Source organism: Bombus impatiens, unplaced genomic scaffold, assembly GCF_000188095.3.
Source record: "Bombus impatiens unplaced genomic scaffold, BIMP_2.2 scf_0109, whole genome shotgun sequence".
Classification (NCBI taxonomy): Eukaryota; Metazoa; Arthropoda; class Insecta; order Hymenoptera; family Apidae; genus Bombus; species Bombus impatiens.
Window position 1 is genome coordinate 156,072 of NT_176528.1, and position 24,625 is coordinate 180,696.

The 24,625-nt window shown below is 33.5% G+C and overlaps 1 protein-coding gene and 1 long non-coding RNA gene across 7 annotated transcripts in view; both read right to left on the reverse strand.

The window, feature by feature from the left end:
* Positions 1–24,625, reverse strand: part of LOC100744200 — a 213,429-nt gene that overhangs the window by 79,152 nt on the left and 109,652 nt on the right. The window lies entirely within an intron of this gene.
* On the reverse strand, positions 11,759–18,767 carry LOC112212114. The gene is made up of 3 exons (XR_002945910.2): positions 18,757–18,767; positions 18,662–18,665; positions 11,759–11,863 (listed from the first exon to the last, which is right to left on the reverse strand). It is a non-coding gene; the product is annotated as an uncharacterized LOC112212114 (long non-coding RNA).

Consider the following 24,625-nt stretch of genomic DNA (forward strand, 5'->3'; position numbering starts at 1 on the left):
GGAGCAGATGCCGCGTCACAAAAATGGGGAGCAGATGCCGCGTCACAAAAATGGCTGTAACACATAAAATAATTGAAATTTTGAAAAATCCTTTTAAGGGCATATTCTTGAATGTCTAAACTTTAGAAATATGAAAAAAAATTTTCGATTTTTTCAAATTTCTAGACCGGAATACCCCCTTAAGAGTCGGTCTGATACAGGCGTATTTTTGCCGGAAACAAAGCGTCTTGTGAACAAATTTTATTCTACACTTTCCACTTATTTTCGCGCGTAGGATCACCTTCTGTCGATTATTTAGCCCTGCCAAGTCTGGAAATAGCCACGTTCAAGTATACTTGACAAATGTTCAAACTCGATTATCTCAAAAACTATGCCGAGAACGAACAAATTGTGTTCTACATATTTTTCTTCCTTTTCCACAAAAAGTCACGTCGTGGCAACTTTTGCATGTTATTCGATCGGAGCCTGTATGTAGCTGAGGCGCCTGTCTGGTTGATTGTCCTTTTATTTTAGGAAAGTCGCTAAAATAACAGAATCCCCTTCCGAGCTTGAGTCATCGTACTGAAGATGTACCCGCATGATGACTTCAGATGATCACTATGCGTTCGTAGGAAATTCATATGTATTTGTAACCAGACCCATAACCAATCGTCCTATGCAATTAATATGTCGACAGATAAGGCAACTATGTTAAGTCTCAATCGGTATAATTGTTCAGCCAGCATAGATTCAGGCAGCTGCATTCAGAGAATAGCTTTCCATGTCACATTGGTTCTTGTATCTATTCCTTGTATCTGTATATTCTTTTTTAATTGCTATTCTAAAATCAAGCTTTTTCACAGTATCAATCAATCAATCAAGTTCATAGTGCACTGCTTCATTTCTGTTCTCTCGTTCGATGCAAAAGAATTCATAGAAATTTTAAAGAAATAGAAAGAATCTTAAATGTGAAGATAAATTTTAATAGCAATTTTAAGATGTAGTGTGTGCGTTGCCAAAATTCGTACTGAAAACTGTTACAACAAACTAAGAACTGTACGAACTGTACCCGTTTTACTGTGAACCCAAAAGAATTGCGGCAGATATTAGGTCTTTCCCATGGACGAAGAGCGTAAGAAAATTTCAAGACGACTTATGGTTACGCTGCTCTTCAAATGCTTTGATTTGCCGAAGGAAGCGAACGTCTTGTTAGAAGAAAAGCCAATTCTCCTAGAGAACCACAACTGGATCATTACCAATTTCGAATTGGCAATTTGGCGTTTAGATTGAACATTCGCGAAGCCTGTGTGATCGAATCGGTGGTGCAATTTTCTGAAATGGAGCTCGTTTGTTGGTTTTGTCAGCAAAACTACGATAGCGCGAAGACACATCGTTAACACTGTGCGCCCCTTTAGCTGTAACTTTTATTATAAATTTTATTTTATCGCCTTTTTTTCTTATAAATATATTCACTTCCATTAATTCCGAATTTCTCTCAAAAGTTTGCCTCTGTCTCTCATGGTTTTATCTCCAAAGAATTGCCAAGGCGCTTGTAACTGTATCTCATTACCAGTGGGAAGTAAAAAGAACATAGAAATATGTATAATGCATCGAGTAGACATAAACGATAGATTATCCAATGAGTTTTTCAAGTATTAAAATTTTTTACCTCTGCACAATATTGTTCGCAATACTTGCAACCAATTTAACATTAGAACTACCACATCAGTCAAATTGTCTGATTTTACAATTTTATTTTAAAATTCCTATTTCATGTTATATTTTTTCTCCGCAATGATGTAATGACTTTCGCAACGATAACTAAGAGAACAATATAATGAATTTTATTTTGTTTTTTATTTTATTCAAACTGGAAATAATTTTGTATCAAGGCTACTCATACCAATAGCAGTAAAAATGACTGACACTTGTCAAAGTATGAAAGGATCCTGTAATCTATTTATCGAGCCCCAATTAACCAGTTTCCTCGTTTTGTACAACTTGCCACGCGTTTTGAAAATTTTTACTGCGTATCATTCGATATGACGATATCAGTTATCAGGAGAATTCCGGATCGATCGCTAGATGCTAACACTAGAAATACCACACCAGTCAAAATGACTGATTCTACAATTTTTTATAAATGTGTCAACCCTCGTTTAGGGATCCCAGATGGATTAACAATACCAAAAAAAAAGTAAATAAAGTAATAAATCAATAAATATAAAAATATTCTATTATTACGTATTTTTTAAACATCAGTCATTTTCACTGATTTTGGTAGAAACAGCTTCGCGTTAACTATCGATAGTTCTAGTGTTAAATTACTGAAATTCGTAATCTACGTATTTGATATTTGCATAAAATTGAAAATAATAATGCGAAGTAGCAAAATCATAAAATATCGAAGTAATAATTTTATATTCTACAATAAAATTATATATTTTATCGCATCCCTTTATCTTCTTCGCTATTCAGTGACTCGAAACGAAAGCTATCTCACGATAGTTATTTAAAATATGCTTGCAATTACTCGGCGTGGATACAGATTTTTGACGCAAAAACAGCCATTACTGTTGAATATATATCTAACAACATTTCGTATACATGCGAAACTAAATTGCCATTTCCCTTCACCTACATACGAAATTACGGTGTAACTACCTTTCGAAGCTATAGTCGATCTCGTCCGAATTTATCAAGCTCTCGTTTTAAGCTCACCAAGGTCTCATACCAAATACATGACTTGCTAAAACGTAGAAGTTACATGTACGCCTATTTGTTAACTTAATCCTGTTGCAAGTGATTTGACATTTCTACGAAACCTACGTTCGCATATGCTTTGTTTATGTTTGCACGTAAGTGCTACAAATTTGAAGGAAAAACCTTGTTGGAAAATTTTATTTCAGTAAAATGGACTGCATTTTAGAATTAGAGCGTATTCAAAGAAAAAGGCGTGTCAATTTTCTTATAGAAAATTGCCAATGAGATTCCCTTCGTAAGTTTTATAGTATAAAGTATATATAATATGTGATAATAACTTTATCTTATTTGCGCTAAATTTACGCACACTTTTGTTGCTCCATTAATCTCCTGTCTGCTATAACGTTCAAAGTGAATGAATTATACGAACAATCCATCTGCAACTATAATATTAGTAGGCATAAACTGTTATGACATTTATTGCGAACGTTCATTAACCCTTTGCACTTTTATGTCGAGTGTGACTCGACATCAGTTTTTATCTCAGGAGCTCCTTTGTCTAGTTCCACTCGATATTCTTGCGTATTCAAATCAATAGATGTCCTAGAAAATCAGGATTGCATCCTGGAAATTGTTTCATGATATATCGTGCACTTAAAAATTACAAAATACAACAATAGTGTGTATAAAACTGGTATTTAAGTGAATTTCTTTCTTCCTTTATTTATTTAAATTGTCTTATTTTTTAGTTAAAGTAAATTGCAAATAAAACACTTGAAAGCGTTGACAGCTGCTGGTGACGAAATTGAAATAAAATTCCGAGTGCAAAGGGTTAAGGTAAATATGAAATTTTAAGGAAATCTGAACAAAGTTATTTTTTAAACAAATTATTTGAAAAGCAGAGATCGACGTTTCTTTCGCGGCAGAGTTCCCCATTTTCAAGTTATTTTTCCACGAGTTTCCACTTCTGTTCTTATTATATTATACATTACGCTCTATTCCATCATTCACGTTCCAAGTGAGCGATTACCGCGAGTAGACAGGTCTTGGTAAACTAGCGAATATCTCTGCACCCGTGAATAATTGTAATCTGAAATAGTCGAGAATAATCTCAATGCTTGGCTTGACTCACAGTTCGGACACACGCGGCAAGATTTAAGACTTAAATGCACTGCATAAGTTATTTTTATCTCAGGATAGAACACGAATGCACTTAATATAGCAGCAACATCAGACTATCACTGGACTGTGGATTTTTATGCAAATTTATATTTTTCAAACGTAAGCAAAAAATGGAATATAAACGTAGATTTGTTTCACCCATTAAAAATTATAACGAGTACTCTACTTTGAATATTTTATACATTTTGATATACTATACATATGTATACGTTCCGTATGTTTTTCCACTTTGCCAATAAATGCACCAACATTATAAACAAATTAATTCTATAAACTTTACCAATTGTATAAACAAATTAAACGTAATTATTTCAAATATATATAAAAAATATTTCTTCTTAATTCAAGTTTCAATACCATAAGAAACATGTAAGTAAAATATGAATAAAATAAGATATACACAGCAAAACGGTGTAAGTTATCAATTTTAAAAAATGTAGATTGAAAATGGAAGGGTTAAAGAATTCCTTTTTTTATTTTCTTTCCAGTTGACGTATTCTATGCATACAGCTCAATGGAAATGATCAAGTAAACAATGACGTTTACCCATTCAATTTACGACTTAGTTCTCCGCAGGACCTGCTTCGAGCTGACTAAAACCGACCGCGGCTTAAACTAAACTGTTTATCTTGCAAATCAAATTATCGGCAACGTCGTGAATAATAACGATCCTGTTAATTAGACTACCCACGATCTAATACGGAAGATCTTTTTTCAACGAACAAGAAGGATAAGAAACTTATATTCGCAATGATTTCCTCGTAATTAAGAATTAAGATAAAATAAAATTATTTGTAAAATAAAATAGAAATTTTCGAAAGAAAAGATAATATTCATAGAAAATACAAACGAAACGAAGAATTTCCTAACGACACGAAAGCACAGTATCAAAAATAGCCGACAACAAATGACAGAATTAAAGAACTTGTATACCACAGTTACCATGTTCCTATTCGTATCAGGAGTCTAATAAATTTCGCTCGAAAAATTCCGCTTGAAATTCCGAGTATCGTTGATATTTCGCGAGAGGAACGATCCATTGTTTCCGAAAAGTCTGTGAAAAGAACTCGACGTCGGATTTAATCCCCTGGAGGGCGCTCCTCGGTAATTTTTTCTTTCTTTTTTTTTTCTTTTTTGAGGCGGTTTTACAGCGTTGTCTGGAGAAGTCTCTCCACGGAAGACTTTTTACGCTTCCATAATTAGTGCAACGCATTTCAGGTTCTCTTACGGAGAAGGATTCTGTCGATGTAGAAGCTGTAATTAACGTGAGAGCCGTTTGAATGCCTTTTCACGTTTTCGGAAGTACGCTGGTTTTGTGTTGGTACGTCCGTCTTCATGCAAGAACAAACGTTGAGATAACCGTATCGGGATAATCATCATACTGACGCTTATTTTTCCTTCTCTGTTCGCTCGCTCGAAGAAAACAGGAGAGTTGAGAACGCGGTCTCCGCCCCGGCAGCAACTTTCCTACCTGACAGATAACGTATCTCTGGTCGTGGGAATTCATGTTAATTAACAATTCGCTTAACGAGCTTGTTAACTTAGAAAAATACTCTGGAAAGATATGAAAGAAAAGTTAAGTAACAATACAATAGCCGGAGGTAGCTACGTATCTTGATAACGCAAAAACATCTTTTGTAGCTCGCATAATTTCTTTTTAATAAAATTTGATACGAACGCGTGTGAACGAAAGTTTCCAAAATTCTCTTAATTCATGGTTACTAATCATGCTGCTATTTCATACGCAGAATGGAAAATTTATATACGTTGAAAGAAATTTATTTTGTGTTGCTCTGGCACTCCAAAGTACCAGAATGATAGAAATTTTTTGGTTCATTCTATTACAAAATATATTCTTTTATGTACAGTATCATTTACTATAAAATGGATAAAAATAGCATTTTTTTAAATGATTAAAATATAACAGATATGACTTGCTTACTTATGTAATTAATTGTACCCTAATTAATTTCAAGTTACAGCTAATGTCAACGTTTCGAACATTTCGTATAGAGCAATTGACTGAATTTCATTTATCATTGTACTATGTCCAAACTTGTGTTACTATCGTTTCGTAATCGCTACTTTTATATTTTTTAAACCCATTAAGGCGACACGACGTTTGATTTTCTTTTAATCAATTCGTGTCATCAAACTTTGTCGATGGACATTATGATTATGAGAAGGAATTCTAAGAATTTGTTTAATGCTATGTTCGTTATCGTTTCTGTTTCCGTTTAGACACTATCAATTATGCAACTTGAAGATTGTTTTATGACTTCAATTTATAGAACGAGTGTCTGTAATATATTGTTTTAATATATTTTTGTACCTTGATAAAACGATAATTTACTTTATGTATTTAATGATGTTACGTTTATGCAATTTTAATCTCCCAGTACAGAATACAAAATGTTTATGTCGAAATGGATAGAGCCACGCAGCAATATCTTCAATTTCAATTTACATAAGTATTTACATTTATTAATACTGTTAAATTTTCGTAATTATTATATTTGGATCTTTAATGCGTTAATAAATTCGCGATAAAGAATACAGAGCGATATTAAAATCGACAAAGTGAAAAAGCAATGTCACATATTTCCTTTAATTTCAAATTATATTTGCTACATATATTTACATCTATTAATAATGTTACGTTTATGCAATTTTACGTATTCTTTCACCGCTTGGTTTTTAATGCGTTAATAAATTCGCAACAAAGAATACAGAGCGATATTAAAATCGACAAAGTGAAAAAGCAATAGCAGGAACTGTATCCAATTGCAATTTACATTTATGCAGTTTTGATATATTCCTATACTATTTGCTGTCGAATATGTTGATAATCTTACAATACGGAATAAAAATCGATATTGAAATCGACAGAACGAAGAAGCAATAGCAGGAGCTGCCCCCCATACCATTTTATCTAAGAATTTACATTTATTAATAACGTTATATTTCCGCAATTTTTACATTTGGGTCTTTAATGCGTTAATAAATTAGCAATAAAGAATATAAATCGATATTGAAATCAACATAACGAAGAAGCAATAGTAATACTGTCTTCAATACCAATTTACATTTATTCATAACGTTAAATTTCCGCAATTTTTATATCTGGATCTTTAATGCGTTAATAAATTAGCAATAAAGAATAAAAATCGTTATTAAAATCGACAGAGCGAAGAAGCAATAGCAGAAACTGTATCCAATTGCAATTGACAATTTTGGTATATTCCTACACTGCTTACTGTCGAATATGTTGATAATTTTACAATACGGAATAAAAATCGATATTGAAATCGACAGAACCAAGAAGCAATAGCAGGAACTGTCTCCAATACCATTTTATCTAAGAATTTACATTTATTAATAACGTTAAATGTCCACAATTTTTACATCTGGGCCTTTAATACGTTAATAAATTAGCAATAAAGAGTAAAAATCGATATTGAAATCGACAGAGCGAAGAAGCAATAGCAGTACTGTCTTTAATACTAATTTACATTTATTAATAAGGTTAAATTTCCGCAATTTTTACATTTGGGTCTTTAATGGTTAATAAATTAGCAATAAATACAGAGCGATATCAAAATCGACAAAGTGAAAAAGCAATAGCAGAAATTGTATCCAATTGCAATTTACATTTATGCAGTTTTGATATATTCCTATACTATTTGCTGTCGAATATGTTGATAATCTTACAATACGGAATAAAAATCGATATTGAAATCGACAGAACGAAGAAGCAATAGCAGGAGCTGCCCCCCATACCATTTTATCTAAGAATTTACATTTATTAATAACGTTATATTTCCGCAATTTTTACATTTGGGTCTTTAGCAATTTTTATATCTGGGCCTTTAATACGTTAATAAATTAGCAATAAAGAATATAAATCGATATTGAAATCGACAGAGCGAAGAAGCAATAGCAGTACTGTCTTTAATACTAATTTACATTTATTAATAAGGTTAAATTTCCGCAATTTTTACATTTGGGTCTTTAATGGTTAATAAATTAGCAATAAATACAGAGCGATATCAAAATCGACAAAGTGAAAAAGCAATAGCAGAAATTGTATCCAATTGCAATTTACATTTATGCAGTTTTGATATATTCCTATACTATTTGCTGTCGAATATGTTGATAATCTTACAATACGGAATAAAAATCGATATTGAAATCGACAGAACGAAGAAGCAATAGCAGGAGCTGCCCCCCATACCATTTTATCTAAGAATTTACATTTATTAATAACGTTAAATGTCCGCAATTTTTATATCTGGATTTTTAATGCGTTAATAAATTAGCAATAAAGAATATAAATCGATATTGAAATCGACAGAGTGAAGAAGCAATAGCAGTACTGTCTTTAATACTAATTTACATTTATTAATAAGGTTAAATTTCCGCAATTTTTACATCTGGATTTTTAATGCGTTAATAAATTAGCAATAAAGAATAAAAATCGTTATTAAAATCGACAGAGCGAAGAAGCAATAGCAGAAACTGTATCCAATTGCAATTGACAATTTTGGTATATTCCTACACTGCTTACTGTCGAATATGTTGATAATTTTACAATACGGAATAAAAATCGATATTGAAATCGACAGAACGAAGAAGCAATAGCAGGAGCTGCCCCCCATACCATTTTATCTAAGAATTTACATTTATTAATAACGTTATATTTCCGCAATTTTTACATTTGGGTCTTTAATGCGTTAATAAATTGGCAATAAAGAATATAAATCGATATTGAAATCGACATAGCGAAGAAGCAATAGCAGTACTGTCTTTAATACTAATTTACATTTATTAATAAGGTTAAATTTCCGCAATTTTTACATCTGGATTTTTAATGCGTTAATAAATTAGCAATAAAGAATATAAATCGATATTGAAATCGACAGAGTGAAGAAGCAATAGCAGTACTGTCTTTAATACTAATTTACATTTATTAATAAGGTTAAATTTCCGCAATTTTTACATCTGGATTTTTAATGCGTTAATAAATTAGCAATAAAGAATATAAATCGATATTGAAATCGACATAGCGAAGAAGCAATAGCACCACTGTCTTCAATACCAATTTACATTTATTAATAACGTTAAATTTCCGCTATTTTTACATTTGGATCTTTAAGCGTTAATAAATTAGCAATAAAGAATACAGAGCGATATTAAAATCTACGCAGTGGAAAAGCAATAGCAGAAATTATCTCCAATTTGAATTTACGTAAAAATTTAATAACGGGACTTATCGAGTGTCTCGGGAACCAGCCTTCTCTACATATTGCCGACTGTTTAATATTTTACGTGAGAACAGTATCGTTAGAGGCACAATAGGGCCTCTTCATCTTCCATTCAACCTCTTATTACTCGGCTTTGTGGACGGGTTTAATTAACAGTTACGCTACGCCCTGTTTCCGTATTTCTGCGTAGTCTGACGTTAACAAGATTCCTTACCGCCCCTTATGGAATACGTCTCTTTAATTGCACGGACAAGGATATTCCGGCCGCGTAAATGCCGGTAAATTTCGTTGTAGAATCCTCGACCGGGCGGAATCTCGGATCTTATCAGCCGAATAGCCATTATCCGATTTAATAATCGCGCTTACTCCACGTCGACTATACGTGGTGCGCGTAAATTGACACCCGTACAGCTTGTGGATCAGCTGGGTCTTTAAAATTCAATTACTCTTGATCAGCAACATCGCTACCAATGTAGGATAATACGCGGATGTTCGCTACGGACGTCCGCGCGAGGGTTCGTTTGCGAGCAAGATAACTCGATCACTATAAATGAGGACGATTTAATTTATTTGCCTCGTTGTCTACGTTCGCGCAAATCCTCGTCCAATTGCCTTCTGTATCAGCTAAAGAAATATTCTCGAAACACGCGTAACTTTTACGATATTGAAAAGCCTATTTTTGTTATTTGTTTATCTGTCGCTGAACGTCCGATTCGTAATATATTTAAATCTTGCTACTGTCGATCCGATAATTCCAAACGACGACCTCTACTTTTCTCATCATCTTACGATCGAAAATATAACGCCAGAGTATAACAAATGATTATTATGAAATATAAATATTGGTCGATACTTATGCAAATTCAAATCTTTCTAGAAACAATGTTAAAAGCGAGATCTAAGTAGAAATTTGTCTCGCATTCTAAATATTCCTTTTTATAACAATTTGTCTAGACGTTTTGTCCTTAAACAAAATTGGTTTAACGATGTTGTAACTATAGTACGTAGACATTTATCCAGCGGGAGGCTAATAATAATTGCATAAATGCAATTGCGTTAATTCTAAGTACAGTCAGTTATATACTATACTAAGTATAGTACTTCCGATATTTTCGATATGTCTGAACACTGCTGTAGTATTTATACCCGTATTTTACTATATAACATTCGATGAAGTGTAAAACTGATATTGTATTTTTCTAACATCAATAGTCGTTTATTTTCACATAATTATTGTTTCTTTCATCCATTTCTTTTCCCTTTTCAAAGTATTCGATATGCGGCACTGTAAATAGTTTGATGAGAATATTTGATAGCTGACGAATAATTCCACTAGAAATTAGAATTTGATGACAATATTTCTTCACACTGTTGTAGTATTTATACCTGTATTTTACTATATAACATTTGATGAAGTGTAAAACTGATATTGTATTTTACTAACATTAATAGTCGTTTATCTTCACATGATTATTGTTTCTTTCGTCCATTTCTTTTCCCTTTTCAAAGTATTCGATATACGGCACTGTAAATAGTTTGATGAGAATACTTGATAGCTGACGAATAATTCCACTAGAAATTAGAATTTGATGACGATATTTCTGCACACTGTTGTAGTATTTATACCTGTATTTTAATATATAACATTCGATGAAGTGTAAAATTGATATTATATTTTATTAACGTCAGAAGTCGTTAATAAAGAATTTCTTTTCCCTTTTCAAATTATTTGATATACGGCACTGTAAATAGTTTGATGAGAGTACTTGATAACTGACGAATAATTCTACTAGAAATTAGGAACGAGAGCTAACGCATAAATCAAATTCATTACATGTCATAAATTTCCTGTAAATGTTAAAGTGTCCTTTTCCTCTTTGAGAAATTGGCTAGCAAAAATTCTTTTGCTATCGGTTTCTATACCGCATAAAGTAGCAAATTAATTTAAAATATCACTGGCTGCATTGCTGGTAAAGATACTGCTCGTTAACTCCCTTATATACGTAAGAAACCCACCACTCCATGTATATTTATAACACTAGAAATATACGATCGTTCCCCTATGGCTCGAAACTTCTTATTTCCGAGTTTGCTGCCATTTTTAGTCCTTTGACTATGTTGCTCACTACGCTCTCATTTTATATCATTCAATTCAGAAATAAAAATATGAAATACCGTAACGATTAAACGAAAAAACTGCAAAAATTACATGTTTCATCGAAAGATTATTTTATCAACATATCGTTAGATAGATCAGGGATTTGTGGTGCAATTTGGCTAATATTGTTGCGTGCCAAATTTTACAAACCACACGTCATGATTTAGCAATGCTAGTAAATTCTATTATACGACAGCAGAGAGTTTAGCAAGTAAAAACGAATGGAATTGTACAAATAAATGTAACAAATTATAAATCGTCTCAATTAACGATTCGTTTCAATCGTTTGATTATAAAACTGCAAATTCGTGTTTTTATTAACATACTTGGAAAAATAGTAGCAATAAATTTTATTACATTACAGGGGCCATTTTGGTAAGAAGAAATTGTACAAACGCGTCTGACAAAATGCTAACCATTCGATTATCACGAAATTATAAAATTGCAAATTAATATTTTTACATACGAACATACTAGAAAGCTATTGGGTCATCCCATAAGCTTGTGCCGACTTTTGTGTATACATTTTATGTGTCGATTTATAAACATACGGCGATAAGGGACCAATGCACTTGAGCTTAGCTGATCGAGAACAGGCTAGAGCAGATTTTCGTGGGTATAAGATCGTAATATAGCGAACACAGTGACTTCTAACAGTAAAAAATCATGAGTGAAATACGTATCCATTTTCGACATCTCGTGTTATATGAATTTCGGAAAGGAAGTTCTGTAACAATTGCCACGAAAAACATATGTGCTGTTTACGGAGAAAATGCGCTTTCATCTCGCACCTGTAGGAAGTGGTTCCAACGTTTTAGAGCTGGGAATTTCTGTTTAAAAGACGAGGAACGCTCCGGGCGTCCTCCTCAGACAGACGAAGATAAAATTCGGGATCTTGTTGAAAAATCACGAAGTTTGACAGTTCAAGAGACGTCTAATGTTCTGAAAATACCTAAGACAACGATTCATAGGTGTTTAAAAAAAATAACATATATAACCGCTCGAAAAACGGCACGAACTTATGGGATGACCTAATAGAAGCCAAGTAGAAAATTGGTTTTTCTGCCAAAAAGTACAACGAGTACTTGCGACATTTTGGATATTCTATATACAGGGTGAGTCACCGAAGAATTTAAGCTGAAATATTTTCCATGTTATTAGTTATATCGAAAAATATCGAAAAATAAAAGTTGAACGGTTTCGATTCAAGGGGCGCGTGTTTTGATGTTATTATTCTTTCCGTAGGTGGGCGCGTGAAGGTCATATGGAGGTCAGTTTGTTTTTTTTATATGCTTAATTTAGTAGATATTTTAACTTTCAGTTTCACAAACTTATCGTATGAAAGACGAGGAAAACAACTACAATTTTGCAAGCTAAAAATTGAAATATTCACTAAACTAATAGTTTTTCCACATATACAGCTTAATTAATTTTTAATAATTAATTAATTAAATAATTAATTAATTTTTTAATAATCAATGCGCTAAAAAATATATGCTTCCATTTAAAAACGCAAAGTTGACCTCCGTATCACCTTTGCGGGTCCACCTACGGAAAAACGAAAAACGCCAAAAATACTTCTTTCCAAGCCATTCAACTTTCATCCGGAACATTTTTCCATACAATTAACCGTATCGAAAATATTTCAGCTTAAACTCTCACGCGACTCACCCTTATGCTACTTATACTTTCGCGTATTATTCGCATTCTCCGCATCTTTGCATCCTCAAATTAATTATTACTTAATAAACGATCGAACAAGAACATCCACAACACGCAACTGAAATTAATCGTACATTGATTTTTCACGCTCTCCGTTCAAAACTGCCAGCTATATTCACTTTTTCTTGTTATTTCTGATTACGCACAACGTATATGCATAACGTGCCTGAATAATCCGGCGCTTTTACGCAACCAGCCAGAGACATCAGGCCAATAATGAATTTATCAAAAGAACGTGACGAAATTGTACAGCCGCATTTGCGATCGAGTTCGGCGTGTCTCAACGTTTACGATCCACGGAAGCAATCATTTCGCCGCGTTGTTGTGACGATATCAGTGGATTGCAGCCATCCGCGTACGCCACTGCCATCGACCAAATACCAGTCCGCCAAAAGCCGAATAAACAGTCGCGGCCATCGACGATTCTGTAATTTGGTCAACCTGTTCGACCGCTATTCGAACCATGTTGCGCTTTTAACGCAGAAGGTTGAATCGTACGCGAAGAACGCCGAGTGGATTTCGATGGTGAAATCTACGGAAAATTACGTACAGCGTGTGATGTTAAATTCACATCCATTTAATTGGAGAGCTCGCGGGAGAGAGGGTGGAAAGGACGAAATGTCCGATTCGAGGAAATTGCGGATAAAATTATATTTTAACGCAGAAATCTGTATTCGCATATTCGAACGCTTAGGGTATGTTATATTAACAGGTTGCACATGTTTGTACAGATTTATGTTTGTACAAATGCAACCAAAGAGATAAAAATGAGATCTTTATGCGATAACGAGTACATTGCTTTGGATATTTTAAACCCGCCAGTTTACTTTTGCATAAATGCACAAACAGCCGAAATCTGTTAAACAGAAACGTAAAGACTCGGAAATTTCAAATATGAATTTATAACGAAAATAAATTCTCGTATTCCTTTTCAATTCATTTTGAATTCTAGCTAATTTTGCGTATAGGAAAGGCGTATGCATTTGCATTGATTCCTTCAACCAAATGTTATTCGAAATAAAATTTAGTTCTCTACTTGAGAAGCTTTTTCTATTATAATGTACTATTATACTGTACGTCTATAGAATACTATGGATCTATCTGTTTATTTGTTGTACTTATACTGAACTGTATCTAGATATCATTCAGAAGTAAATGTATTTATGAATGCACATGTATACAAGCTATTATGACCTTTGGCCTTTCCACTGACGCTTTTCATTTTTACTCAAATTCTTGTGAAAATATATAAACAGTGCTCATAACCATGCACGAGTTCTATATTGCTTAATATCCACATATTATTGCATAGTATGTGTATATGAAAGAAATAAGTAGTCAAATAGTTTGCAAAATCTGAGAGTAAATCCATGCGATCATAATACATTTAATTTGCAACGTTTTTCAATTAATTTATATCATTAAATTCGCTAAATGCTTTTCCCCTACTATTTTCCCGTTTTACTATTTTACATTGACTTTACGATTTTATAAAATTTTTGTATCTTCGATTCGTTAAAAAAGCGGAGATTTCTTGTTCTAACGCATTTTTCTACTTCGAATAACGTAGTTAATAATTCAGTCATAAATATTGTTATATATCAGTAATTAATTAACGAATGACCGACGTTCATATCGCGTATCCAATTACTTTGATATCCAATTAAATTATTGACTGCTTCTAAAGCAATTTAGCGTAGCTATTGTACATCTACGAATTAATTGCGATGAAATATCAAGTTTCGCCACAAGGGCTCGACGAATGTTTATTGATTATCGCGGACCTTCCCAAAACGATTTTGATAGAACTTCGTTTATGCGCACAAGGTCCATTTATTTGAATGAAATTTTAGTTGGTATCCGATTAAACGATTTCCTGCGGATTGAATCCACTTGTCTAAACTCCTATTACACATATGAAGCCTAGTTACATGAATTGCTTGCCCTCCGTCAAGTTCGTATAAACTAGCAGTAATTCTGCTGTAACTGCCCAACGTACTATCCGCGTATTATACTTAATTTCGCCCGGCCATATTCTTTATCTGTTATTTTCTATATCGCAGGAACTCATATAGTATTCATACATTTCTGTGTACATTTACTTCCCAGCTCGAGTAAAAATTCCATTCTCGGTTTCGTCTGAGCACCAATATAAATGCGAATATTATAGCCACGCTTTCGGACTCTAACATATAGTGGATAATCGTGCAAGAATGCCGCACGAGAAGTAATATTACGACACAAAGTTACGACGATATACGAATGAAAATTATACAGGGTATCTCACTATTTTTAGACCAAACGGTGTTAATACATAGGTGAAGATGAGGAAAAACTGTCATATAAACATACGTCGTTGGAAGCTTCGTTAAAGAATCATAACAAACGATAAACGAGCAGTAAACAGTAAAGAACGTGTTACTATCGCATGTAGTGTTTTCCTAGCTGTGTGCAAAAATATAAGTTATATAAATTGTACGATATTAAATTGTAAAAATGTAAATTTGCTTAAAAATCCGCAGTCTGTGCATTATCTTTCAAGAATAAATAATAATAAATCCACGAAGTTCTGTATAAAACTGATAGAATAACCAATGCTATCAATGTTTAGTCGTAAAGCCAGCTTTTTGCTGTCTGACCATCGCTACTCTTCTACCGAAGAAACAGAAGATTCGACTTGTCACGTTTCTCTACTAGTCTTCCTGCGCTTTTAGTGGGGGGAAAAAATTGGAAAAAAGAGGGAAAAAAGCAAAGAGGAAGAAAATACACACGTCACGCTTCACTGAAATGAAGCCAGCATGGAGACAAGAGCGTCTGTCTGCATCCTGGTAGCATCGCTTCCAGGATAGACGTGTTTTGTCGACGCTGAATGCGCCAGGGAAAACGAAGAAACACTCTGAAAAATGAGATTTCTGTAAAGAGAAAGGAGTGAAAAGCAGACGTAGGCTGGCGTTGCGATGGAGACAAGGCAAGAGCCAGCTGCGCTAGCGAGCATTGGTTCGGAGGCGAACTCTAGTCCTTGAGACGTGTCATCCTTTTCAGGATTCAGATAGGGCGCAGATACGCGCACGCCGATGAATGCAACTGCTATACGCGAGGGCGCGGCTCGTTTGGATCGGGAAATACTCAGACAGAGGCGCAATCCAATCGGATAGAAATTAAGAGAGTGGAAGCTGAGCGCGATTCGGCTCGAGCTTAAAGCGAGAGAGACTTGGCTATCCCTTGGACAGTTGGAGTTGAAGTTGGCGATCGCGGAAAACCGAACAGTGTTCGTTTGTCTGTGATTTGGTCGGCTGAAATTTTCGCCTAACTATATTTAAAAAAAAAGCTACCAAATGAAAATATTTAAAAACTGATAATTTCTTTGGACGTATTTGGGTGGACAACCTTGAACAGATCATGGACGATCATATCCCACATAAACGTTAACGAAAAAGTTCATGTGGCTGTGATGTCGTTTTTTTTTATTTTTATTCGCTAATAATTGTTTTTTCAAAGGTGGACAAATTAAAATTCTGGCTGGACAAACACGAACGAATCGTGGACGATCATATTCTACATAAAAAACAGTGAAAACGTTCATAGGGTGGTGATGTTACATATTTTTTAATTTTTATCTGTTGCTTGTTTTTTTTTCTTTTTGTTTTTAAGGGTGGACAAATGGAAATTTTGGTTGGACAAATATGCACAAACGAATATTGTTTGGATTTTTAAAAAAAATCTGAGGGTGACAACTTCACTCAGCGTTTTTGTCCGCCGTTGTATTATACCCGAATTATGGATCGAATTTAATCCCGAAATGGATACGAGAAACTAGTGAAATCGGAAAGATCCCTTTCGTGGACGTCGTTTAAAACGGCCATGCCGCGATATCTCGTTCCAACTGATCGAAATCCTGGAGAATTCAGTGTAATCTCTGATGTTTATGGACCTATTCAGCGATTCTCGCCATTGTACGTCGTAAAATTGACATAAAAGTTGGACGCTGCCCATATTTTAGGATCGCTAATTATGCAAATTGGTGTATTCGCCACGGACAGAAATGCACGTCAAGCGTTCGGTTTGATGATCCCTGAGATTTGACTCTCGAGCGAACTACTTGAAGAAAGTCCATGATTATCGAAATGGTATAGTAAAAGCTGGAAAAAGTATATAGCGTGTTCCGATAATTTCTAGCACCTTGAACATGTGACTTATTTTTAGAGACGTGGAATTTGTAAATAATATTACTTTATTATTTGTAAATAATATTAATAATATATTAATTAATATTAATATATGTACAGTAATATTTTTGTAGATAGAAGTAGTTACAGGTAGAGGATTTTCAGAGATGTCAAAGTTATTCCACTTTTTTAAAAGTTATATTATGTAGATATTAATCATTTTATACGTAGAGAGGCAGCGAAAAGAGAGTAAAACGGGAAAACTGTCGTAATATGGGGAAGCTGAAATACAATTGACAAGAGAAATCGAGCTTCCTTTATCCGAGCTAACAGCGAAACAAAATTGTGTGGAAAATAGAATTTTAGGATAGCAGAACAATCACTTTCCCGATATGAAATTTCATTTGTTTAAATATAGATTAAGATCGATTGACAGTCTCTTTAAATATATACGGGTCACATATGTTTTTGGCTATTAACTCATGCGATTCTTTCAAGATCAATACCTACATAGTATGTTGGATTATCGTAAGAGCGAATGTGTGGTGTGTGACTGCAAAAATGTAATTTTATATTATGCAAATGTTTCTTGGTACATGGATTGTGTTATTAGTAGGAGGGAGACACGACAACCATTTATTTAGTATGAGCGGAGAGCGATTTCCTGATTTTTTTTTTTTTTTTTTTTCTTTGGTTAGTTACATCTCAGTTTTTGGAGAGTAAATCAGACGAGAAATATGTTAAATTAAATAATTATTATGTCTTTTAATTTATTACCTTGAACCAGTATACAGTTACATTCTTTTTCTGCTTCGAAGCATAGAAGCTCCTTTACGAATGCAACGAATGCTTGGCCACGAGAAGGCACCTTTTCGTTGCCACTTTCGTTTGTTCTTTCCATTTGTATAAAACCGTCGTTATGTTCATCCTTATCGCGATGAAATCGTTTCATTACGTCAGTATGTTTAAGGTTTCTTCCATTGCCAGTATCGGAGAAATCTACGAGAAATCTTCTGCATAATTTTCAATATTATCTTTTTGTTCTTTTAACGTCTGTGAATGTGGTTCCTCCAACACCATGTGTTTCTGCCAATCCTGTTGCATTTACGCTTCCAATTTTTCCAATTATACGCGAATTTGTTTCGATTGTTACAACGCTATACTTGTTACTATACTCGATCGAATAAAGGAAAAAATATATTGTATATAATATTTGTATACAATTGACATAATTACAGTTAGCGTAATATAATATTAACATATATTAATTTACAATACAATATTAATTAATAAGATATGCACATATTTGAGGCGTTCGGATATTAAGGTATTCGGACGATGTATGTTCGGATATTAGGACATTCGGATAATGGGTGTTCGGATATTAAGGTATTCGGATAAGGCGAGCTCTACTGTACAATATAATTGTACATCCTACAACAGGCAAAGAAATGTTTAATACAAATTTTACTTACACTCGTATAGACAAATCTCAGCTTTAAACTTTCTTCTATTCACCGATTCTATTTATCGCTGCGTTTATCAGTCAAGAGCAATTAAAAATTCAACAGCAAGTGGTAACGGTCAGAAGTTTTTTTTTTTTTTTTTTAGTGATTCCTTACGTGAATAAATTCTCTAAATCGTTTAAATACGTTTGCAAAGAGCGCGATATCCTGTTTTATCTGATGGAGTATTTTATTAAACGTGTATCTTATTGGGTTGGCAACTAAGTGAATAAGTATTTGGATTTATTTCTATAAAACACTTTACAACCACGTGAATATCGTATTGAAGACACGAGCATCATGATTTTATCACTATAGTTTGAAACAAGGCAGAAACTTTAAAATATTGAAATATATACACAAATATACATGTATATATATAAGATATATTTACTTGTAGTGAACATTCTGCAGTTTTTATGTGTATTTCCGAACTGATTGAGGTATTTGTCGAAGTGGGTCTCACTTCTAGGAAAACTCTACATCTTCTCTAGTGTTTAGTTTTTTTTTTATTTGGAAGTAGTTTACAATCAATTCTCATTGAGAATTATAAGTAAATTATTCCGGCGTGGTATTATAACGTGAACAATAAATGATTATCGTATGTTTGGTTCTAACTGAATCTAATGTTTAAATCTAGAGGGTAATTAGCCTGCGGATCTGATCCGTCGTGTCGAGTAATTGAGTAACTAGTAGGTTTTGGTGACTGCTAATTCTTATGTTATATCTATTACTGAATTTGGATATTTCTTCTTTAACTGTAGGTATCTTAAGGTCGCGACGTATTGTTTCATTGGTAGCATACCAAGGTGCATCTATTAAGGATCTTAGACTTTTTGATAGGAATCGTTGAAGAATTTCTATGTTGCAATTACTCGCTCTTCTCCATAGTTGGATCCCATAGATTCAAACAGGTTTCAATATGGGTGTTTAGTTTTTGGCACAACGATTCTCTTTACAGCGGCTTCTTTCGTGTCTATCATATGTTGGCAACTAAGTGATTGCGGATTTTGTCATTAGGTGGTATTGACAAAATCCGCAATCACTTAGACTAAGTGATTGCGGATTTTGTCATTAGGTGGTATTGACAAAATCCGCAACCACTTAGTTGCCAATCCCATACTTTCAAACATAGTTATGAATAAAATGTCTGGTCTACAGTGTGACAAGAAAGGAAAGCTAAATTTGTGACACGCGAAGCGAAATTAAAAACACAAGTGTTCGCTTTGATATTACACTGAACAAGTTATCTGCAATCGTTTCTACTTTACGTCGAAAACGAAGATCGAAGAGATACTTTTACCAACGTTGTAAGCTCGGAACAACAAGCGGCAATTTTTTGTCGCGTTCTGCTTCCATTGTAAATAACCGTGCAGTGCAAATGTTCTCAGTCACGCACATTTTGCTCGTGCGTATCAACAAATGCGAATCGACAGCGCCCTGTCGAATTATTAATATCGTATCGTTAAAATTAAAATCGATTTCGAAAGATACGATCTTAGTACGCCCACATACTTCCCTCGTTTACAGACAAAGCGTATTATTTACAAATTCGCCTTTGAAAATCCCACTAGAATTACCTTAATTAATTGGTAATTAATCGCTTTGAGAATTGAAAATCAGATACAGTAGAATGTACAGTTTACATTACATTAACATTACAGTAGTATTACAGTAACATTATGGTTGGCTTGAAAATGAATTTTAAAAGAAGAACTTTTGTACATGCGTGTATTTGCAAATTGAACTTTTTATTCTGTTCAATATCGAATGTCAAAGTACCTAATTCTTTTCTTAACAAACTCATTCGAAGATCGTTTGCATTTTATAAGGATTAAATTAATGGAATATCGTTCATTTGTAGTTTTATTTGACTCGCAGTAAGCATCGATTTACGGAGAAAATGTGTTGACAAATTCGACTTTGGAATGTGCAACTAATTACTAAACAACGGACATTTATACATTTTTGAGAAATGAAAAATCCCACAAATCTACAGACTGCAGATAATATGCAAAAATATATTTAAATATATATAATATTAAAAATAGAACGCTTACTGTGATATTTAGTAGACGAAATAAATTTCTATTCGCGTTCAATTCCATTCAAATTATGTTTACAAGGATAGAAATTTGCATAGAACATCCGTAGTCTATTAATTACTTAGAGAATAATACGATAATCAAGTGGACCAGATGCATCGATCAGCCGACAGTTTGCCTAAACAGGAAAGTTATGACCTATAGTACTACATTTATCTCGAATTGGCACGATCGTTGCTGATCTGCGAAACAAAACGTGCAGAAACTTAGCAACTACCCTTGTTCTCCTGACACAATCCAAAGACTTCGCTAACTACCCTTGGCAGACTTTCAGTTTAAACATTGATGCATTTAGCGAAGAAATTAATCTTCCAACGATTGCTAACTCTGCTTTCAGAACGAGACTTCCTGCTAAAGTTCAGGAAACGATCCGTTTCACCCTCCAAATGCGAATTTCAATGTCACTTTTCGCTGCTACTTTATCACCATATTGTGTTATTAACTTTATCCAATTAGTTGTATTACTTTTTTTGCTATCCGCAATTGATACTGTATGTTTGTGCAATGAAAATCTACATATTTTTATAGCTATCTGTGTAATCATCTTTTCACTAAAATCTTCGTAAAATCGTTACATATTATCTGGTCGAATTCTAGCAATTCTGTAAACGTGTTTTCGTAATTGTATTTTTATTAGGTTGTCCGGAAAGTTTCTTTCGGTTCATAAGATGATAATAGATGAACAAAAATTTCTGTTTTATATTATTTTATTGAATTAGGTATGATCCATTTCGTTCTATTTCTATTATTATGCTCGTGCATAATTCAATAAACTAATATAAAACGAAGAACATTGTGCGTCTATTATTTCCTTATAAAACGAAAGAAACATTTCGGACAATCTAATATTACAATCTTCATTGCATTCTAGTGTAACATGATTCAAGAACTGTTTTGGTTACATCCAAAAATCGTTAGATTTCGAAGACTCAAAGGTACAGAATTTATTCATATTTTTGCATATATCTGATGAGCTTTTTAATTATATCACTAGGAATATTTTCATGTTTCCAAACGATTTTCCTATTTACCACGTCACTTTATACTCTTTTCGTCTTCTCTGTCGTCTAGGTCATTTAAAATTATTTGAAACATTTGCAACGTATGACGTATCCCAGCATCTCAAAAACCTGGTAAAATCCAGCAAAAGCTTCCAGAGAATTGAAACTTATTGTTCTAGACTTTCAGAAATGCACTATTTTTTCAGCTTTAGAGAACCAACAATTGTAATGGATGAATGAACGCTGACATTTTCATGAAAAGTGTTGTAGCAATTTCATATAACACGATGCAGAAGCCAATTATTAAACAGCCAAGTAATGACAAATCTATAATTTATCTAAAATATATTTACAAAATAAATGTATAATGGGTTTCCTCTGCGATAAATACAAAACTCATGCGATAAACACTATCGACTTTTAAAGTTTAGCATAAGATGAAAGAATCAATAAGATTTACAAGTACAGTGATTATAATATCGACGCATATCGCATTTCTATCGAGTTTTATGTTCCATCTGCATGGCATCACATTTTTGCAGCCTTGTGAGGATATTGCTAGATATCACACAATTTAATGTACTTGGGCCTAATTGATTAGTATGTGATGCTATACACTGGCGTGGTGATACTCTTTGCAGCCACTGTATCTACAGAATATTGGGTTTTAACACTTCCGTGCAATTATTTCCTTAGCCAAATAATGATGAATCTGTAATTTATCTAAAATATATTTACAAAATAAATGTATAATGGGTTTCCTCTGCGATAAATACAAAACTCATGCGATAAACACTATCGACTTTTAAAGTTTAGCATAAGATGAAAGAATCACAATAAGATTTACAAGTACAGTGATTAAAATATCGACGCATATCGCATTTCTATCAAGTTTTATGTTCCATCTGCATGGCATCACATTTTTGCAGCCGTGTGAGGATATTGCTAGATATCACACAATTTAATGTACTTGGGCCTAATTGATTAGTATGTGATGCTATACACTGGCGTGGTGATACTCTTTGCAGCCACTGTATCTACAGAATATCGGGTTTTAATACTTCCGTGCAATTATTTCCTCAACTATTCGCTATCGAGAAAATGTTGCAAATGAAGCACCGTCTGTTCCAAAGTGGATTACGGATGGCTGCCAATAAATTACTGGAACAAGTTTCTAGGGGTTGGAACTATTCAGGGTCAGAACGAACCAATATATTGATTGGCAAAGTTGTCCCCTGGAATACGCAAGATAAAGAACAATTTCTAGGCAGTTAGCGAAAAGAGGTTTTAAACGTTAACCCTTTGCACTCTGAATTTTATTTCAATTTCGTTACCAGCAGCTGCCGAAGCTTTCAAGTGTTTTGTTTGAAATTTACTTTAACTAAAAAATAAGACAATTTAAATAAATAAAGGAAGAAAGAAATTCACTTAAACACCAGTTTTATTCACATTATTGTTGTATTTTGTAATTTTTAAGCGTACGATATATCTTGAAATAATTTCCAGGATACAATCCTGGTTTTCTTTCGCACGTTTTACAAAAAAGGTGGGACAGAAAGAATGTCGAGTTGGACTCGACAAAGGAACTCCTGAGATAAAAACTGATAAAAACCAACATAGGAGTGCAAAAGGTTAACAAATAACGTTGAACGATTATTGACTGGCCGAAGGGCCAATGTATTTTTTGCAAATTAGCGTATTCATTTTTGCAAAAAATGTCATTTTCATGTTTAGCTCGATAGAGATATATTTAAAATCCTAGAGAAATTTCAATAGGATATTTTCCCCGAAACAGGGTAGGTTCTACTGTGTCCATTTTTAAATTTGTCGTAATATATTAAATATATTATAACGTATTATATTCTTATTAATAACATATATCGATGAGATATTAATAAAAAATTGACAAATTCGTTTATATAATTTCACATCATAATACAAGACAAAACTCTAAAAAGAATGCTTTTTTTCGAAACCTGGAAACAATGGACATTTCTCCTAAAATTGTGTTTTCGCCTGTGAAGAAATATAAACTCAACGTTAATTCTGTTACGTTTTCATTCAACGTTTAGTGGACCTTTTTCTGCTTTTAATTGCTTCTACTAATTCGTTAGGTATTTTATTTTTTTCTAAGTAGCACGATAGTTTCTAAGGTGACTTCTGATCGCAAATTTTTCTCGCTAGAATTCCCCACAGGTTCTCGATCGGATCAGGAATGGATGTTGCCCATCGTAATAATTCTACCCGGAAATGTTGAAACTAGTTTTTCCTAGCAGCGGCTGTACGAATAGCCGCTGAAGTCCCGTTGAAAAATTGCCTTTTATCTTCTATTTCGGCTACGAAAGGCAATAATTCGCCGTGTAACATCTCCTGATATCCCATAGCGTCTAATTTATTTATTTACAAAAATAATTTCACTTAACGTATCCAGATACGATCGATGATTTTTCAAAAATGTTGAAGAAATAATGCGAAAAAAATATGTTTGAGTCTACGATTATTCACAGCGCTGTATTTAAACATATAGATATATGTTTAAATACAATTAATTAATTAATTAATGTTTATAGATTTGTTTAATAATTCCATCTTTGTAAACAGGCTGAAAAGCAGTGTACACGAACAATATACATTATTTTCTAATATTTCAGCAACATATATATGTCGGGTTTACATTAGAATTAGGGTTAGGGGCGTGAAACGAATCTTCGTTTGGGTTACACGTTGTCGTTATGCAATAGAGAAGACATTGACTAGTGCAAATACGATTATTATAGAGCCGGACAAGTAACCGGGGTAGTGAGGTACTCGAGAAACTAATGACAATGATCCTAGGTTCA